We start from the raw sequence: 5323 nt of genomic DNA, 5'->3' as shown, positions 1-5323 counted from the left end.
TTAATTAAAAAAAAAAAAAAAGACTGGGAGCCTTTGGTTCTGTCAGGAGCAGTTTTTCTAAGGAAATCACATTGCTTTTGGGTTTAAGAGGATGCACAGAGGTTGGTCTGGTGACGGGCTAGAGAAAATGCTAGGCTGCCGGCCATGGGTCAGAAAGGAAAGGAAGGACAGCTAACTTGGCTGAAACGTAATGAGGGGCGAGAGGGAGAGAGAGGGAGTAATTATGTTGAAGAAAGGATCAGGGACGAGGTTATTGAGGTCCCTGCGACCACTGGTTAGAATGCGGTCTTCCAAGGACACCTGGGGACTGGTAAAGGTCTTTGGCTGGTTTCATGTCAGGATAGTTATTTGCGTTTGGAGAAGAACATTCTGGTCCAGCTGGAGCACGCTATCCCGGGGAGGCCTGCGTGGATGTAGGGCGAGCGCCGCGCGCTGACTGGGAGGCCGCAGGGGTGCTGGGGGGTTGGGGTTAGCAGGGTGGGCTTACGGAGAGGTGCTCATAGGCACTGTGCATTTGAACTCGCCACCATCCCCCCAGCCCCCGCCAGACGCTAGGGGAGATGGGAGTGCTCCATAGCAGGGGGAGCCTGTGCACAAGGCATTACGGATGCAGATCAGTAAACCGAAGGTGCCCTGCACGCACGTCGCCGTGAGCACTTGGCAAGCACCGGAGCCGAGATGTGCTTTCCCGGCCCGGCCACCAGGGGGCGCGCGGAGACAGGCCACCCGGCAAAGCCGAGGCCGCGGGCACTTCCTTCTCCGGCCAATAGGGGGAGAGCACGAGCCAGGCCGGGCCCGCCCTGCTGCGCAAGCGTCCTTTCCGAGCCTGGTCCTGGGTTCAAGACCCATGCACACACTCCCACCCCATCCCCCACCACCTCACCCCACTCCATCCGTCACCCCCTACCCCCCCTCCACCCCTCACCCCCACCCCGGCCAGCCACTGACTTCTCTAATATCTACCTCTGTGCTTCATTTCCTCCTCTTATAAAAACGAGTCCGTGTTAAGCGGTGGGCAAATGTTAGCCCCCTGTCCTGGCCCCCAGGTGACCACATGACCTCCTGTCCCCAAACCGATGACCCTAGAATGCACAGTGGCCCCCAAGGAAGACAAAACCCAGAGTATCCCTGAAAATAACTTGGAAAACGAATCACTCAGGTTTGATTTGGGGGGTTTGGGCGGGGGTGGGTGGTGGGTGGTGGGGGCTCTTACATTCTCAGCCCCGGTAGCTGTGACTTTCCAAAAGGGAGAATATAGGATTCAGCACCTCTGCCATCTGTTTTCTTGTTCTCTGCGTTTTAAGAAAAATAAGAGGATATCTTGAATTAAATTTATGTGGTTCCACGTTTTTAAAATGGTTTGTAAAAGATACAAATTCACAGGTATCTCTCCCACCCATCCTTGTTTCTCTGCTCAGAGTCAAGCACCCTCATCGCCATACAAATCTAAGCCCAACAGGTGCCTACACCTTTAATTTTTTTTAAATAAAAAAAATTAATTCAGCAGTGTGTCCTGCAGAAAGTTCCAAATCAAAGAGCGTCCTTGCTTTTTTGCAAACCAGTTGCATCTTCCAATGTGTGTGTGTATATCATCATTTTTATTTAGTCCCGTACTGACAGATTGTTTCCAAGATTTTATTTTTTTAAGTAATCTCCACACCCAAGGTGGGGCTCAAACTCACAACCCCAAGATTAAGAGTAGCACGCTTGACAGACCGGAGCGCCCCAGGTGCCCTGACAGATCATTTCTCATATTTTGCCGCCACACACAATGCTGCAGTTAATAACCTTGTACTCATTTAATTCTGAACATGTGCTGTTATACCTGCAGGCTAATTAGCAAGAAATGGTAAAAGGGCAAATGCTTTTGTCATTTTAATTCCCAGCTGGCTACTACAGGGTCTTGCCTTTTTGCGCTCCAGCCTCGGTGTCTGAGCAACTGTTTCTCCACTTTTTTCCCAACAGAATGAGTTTATTTCCACAGACGATTTGTTCATATTCTTTGTGCCCAATGGGGACACAGAGTTCCAAATATTTGACCATCTGTTTTGGGGTGCAATCATCTCTGTTAATAGGACACTGATCTGAAAGCCTGACACCTCCTTATCTCATTTCACTCCTGCTCGCTCTCACTGTTAACACCATGAAATCATAATCTTTCGATCACCATCAGGAGATGTACAAAATGAGGCTATGCATGGGGGGAAGCATCTCTGTAGCCTGCTTGGCATCTTGTCTTGTAATAAATTAGTTCTCATTGACCACGAGACGATACAGTATTACTATATTGTCACAGTGTTACTATTATTTTTTTTTTAATTTTTTATTTATGATAGTCACACAGAGAGAGAGAGAGAGGCAGAGACATAGGCAGAGGGAGAAGCAGGCTCCATGCACCGGGAGCCCGACGTGGGATTCAATCCCGGGTCTCCAGGATCGCGCCCTGGGCCAAAGGCAGGCGCTAAACCGCTGCGCCACCCAGGGTTCCCCAGTGTTACTATTATTATAGTAATAAATATTACCATTATCACTTATTATAGCATTTAAATGACTATTATTCCTTATAAGTGTTGCTATTTTTCTATTAACATAGATTATTACTGTCACCATTGCTTTTATTATGATGTAGAATAAATAAATATCTATTATTTTCTGAATTCCAGGCTCCTGGGCCTTGGAGGAAGACTCTGCCAACCACTCTCTGCCCTGCCCGCCTTCTCCTGCCAGAGGACAGTCCCCAGGCAAACTCTCCACAGCCATTCGCTCTGAGCTGGGAAGGGAGGGAGGTTTTCCTACGTTTCTTTGACTATACCCTGAGGTACCAGGCTTGCTCTTGGCCAAGAACTGTAGGCAGTCTCCACCTGCCATGACCTTGAGCAAGTGGCTTGAGTTCCCGAGTCTCAAAGACCGCCATGCCTTCCTCATTGCAGGGACAGAAACAGGAAAGAATGTGCCTCAGGCGCTGGGTGTGCCGATTGACACACACTCCCTACTAGATGGAGCCGTCGTTAACGGAGCCACCCAGCCAAGTCCTGCCGGGGATCTGCTGTATCAGGGCTTCTTGACTCATCCGTCCATCCATCCGTCTACCTGTCCACATCCAGTCAGCTTTCTGCAGGCCAGCACCAAAGCTGAATGACACCAGGGATGTGTCTGACTCACACTTTGCCCTGAGATGCTCCCAGACTGAGGGGAAGGCAGCCACAGCCCAGGGTGGCCTGAGTGGTGGACCTTCCATGGAGAGTCACAAATGTCGTTACTAAACAGAAGTCCTGGGATGCCTGGGTGGCTCAGGGCATGATCCCAGGATCTGGGATCAAGTCCCACAATCTGGCTCCTTGCAAGGAGCCTGCTTCTCCCCCTACCTGTGTCTCTGCCTCTCTGTGTGTCTCTCATGAATAAATAAATGAAATCTTAAAATACATAAACAAGTCCTCACCCCAAAAGGAACTGTATCTGCAGATGTGCATCTTCTTAGGGGCTTATATCTAGTCATCTAGTCTCCACTGTCCTCTTCCCCACGTGCACCCAGATGAGCTCCCTTGTCCATTAGCTGAGCTGACAGGTGGGACCTCACGCCGTCCTTGCTGGGATCTCAGTTTGCTATCTGGAAAATGGGAACAGCAACTCCCCAAACAGGAACACAGTTTCTTGAATTCCAGTTGACACACAATTAAAAAAAAAAAAAAGCCTGAGGATGATATTTATAGATGACTCATCAAGTATTGATCACACATGCACCCACCCTGGAAAGACACCACAGATCAATCCAGGCCTAATCTCTGCTCCTATGGGGCTTCTGTTTCAGAGACCAGGTTCCTAATCATGAAGCTTCAGCCCTCCCCAAGGGCCCCACTACTCCATCCCCGGCCTCCGGAATTAGCCTCAATCACCATACGTAGGTGGAATTGTGTTTTCCTTGTTTTTAAAGATTCTATTTATTTATTCTTTTTTTTTTCTCGTGATGAAAACTTTCAGGGGCCCCTGGGTGGCTCAGTGCTTGAGCATCTGTCTTCGGCTCAGGCTGTGATCCCGGGGTCCTGGGATCGGAGTTCCCCATTAGTCTCCCAGCAGGGAACCTGCTTCTCCCTCTGCCTGTTTCTCTGCCTCTGTCTCTGATGAGTAAATAAAAATCTTTTTAAAAGAAAACCTCCAAATATACAATAGAGTATTATTAACTATAGTCCTGCTGCTGTACGTTACATCCTCATGACTAACTTCATAGCTGTGAGCTTGTATTTTTTAACACCTTCTTAATCTTTAAAAAAAAAATTCTCCTGTTCCCCACCCCACCCCCACTCCATAGCCTCAAATCTGTTCTCTGTATTGATGCATTTGGGTTGTTTCTATTTTTAAAAAAATTTTTTTAGATTCCACATATAAGTGAGACCATATGATATTTGTCTTTCTCTGTCGTATGTATTTTGCTTAGCATAATGCCCTGAGAAAACACTCGAGTCTTTCAGAACCAGCCCTTTATCCTGCTAACGCAGATGCTAGCAGCGTCCCCTGCAAACCGCCCACGCGCATGGTGCTGCCTGTCTCACCAGGCTGTGAAGCAAGGACCCACGTGGAGCCCCAGAGTGGGCATAAAGATGACGGCATCTTTATCCCAAAGTGAAAACATCTGAGCTACAGAAGATGCAGAAAGAAATCTTAAACGCATTTCCCCTCCCGAGGAAAAAACCTGCTGCCTTCAACCCCCCCTGGGAGGGAGTTTCCGGCAAAGTCAGCTTCCAGGACCCCCTGGTCTGCCCTTTTCCTTAGCATCAAAAAGCCCAAAAGAATCTTCCATCCTCTCCCACAGAAGCCCTCACATCCCTCCTTTTGTTAAGTTGATATATATCAACTTGTCTCCTGGCCCTTCCCCCCGCTTACTGGGAGGTCCCTCAGGCACAGGTAAACAAACCTGTCTTTTCTCCTGCTAATTCTGATCATTGTCAGGTAATTGCCAGGCCAGCGCTGGACTCCGGCGAGACGAGAGCTTTCCCTCCAAACCTTCGCTCCGGAACCCCTTCCAGGCCGGCCTCTCCCCCTCCCCCACACCTGCCTCGGTTCCCAGCCTCCTCTAATTCTGAGCTCTTGACGACAGGCCCCAAGTACCAAGGGATTCCATCTCCCTTCGTTCTGGCCCAGTTAGGACCGGGAAAGTGCAGGGTGCCAAGGAATCCTTGCTGAATAACCAAGTGCATCACAGGAATCTTTAGGAGCGGGCTCTGGAAACTTGCGCCTAGCAAGTCCCCAAGAGTTGGGAGATTTCTGCCCCACTCAGTTCTCTGTAGGATTCTGCAGTGATCTGAAAGGAATTTCCTGTGGTAAACAG

At 49.2% G+C, this 5323-nt stretch overlaps 1 long non-coding RNA gene across 1 annotated transcript; it reads right to left on the bottom strand.

Annotated features, from left to right (window-relative positions):
* Positions 1-1179: 1179 nt before the first annotated feature.
* Positions 1180-5028, bottom strand: LOC144291696 (uncharacterized). Its single transcript, XR_013359085.1, has 3 exons — positions 4910-5028; positions 3440-3607; positions 1180-1292 (listed from the first exon to the last, which is right to left on the bottom strand). It is a non-coding gene; the product is annotated as an uncharacterized LOC144291696 (long non-coding RNA).
* Positions 5029-5323: the final 295 nt, after the last annotated feature.

This window comes from Canis aureus, chromosome 1 (assembly GCF_053574225.1).
Source record: "Canis aureus isolate CA01 chromosome 1, VMU_Caureus_v.1.0, whole genome shotgun sequence".
NCBI classification, from domain to species: domain Eukaryota; kingdom Metazoa; phylum Chordata; class Mammalia; order Carnivora; family Canidae; genus Canis; species Canis aureus.
This window is presented reverse-complemented; position numbering and strand designations above follow the sequence as displayed.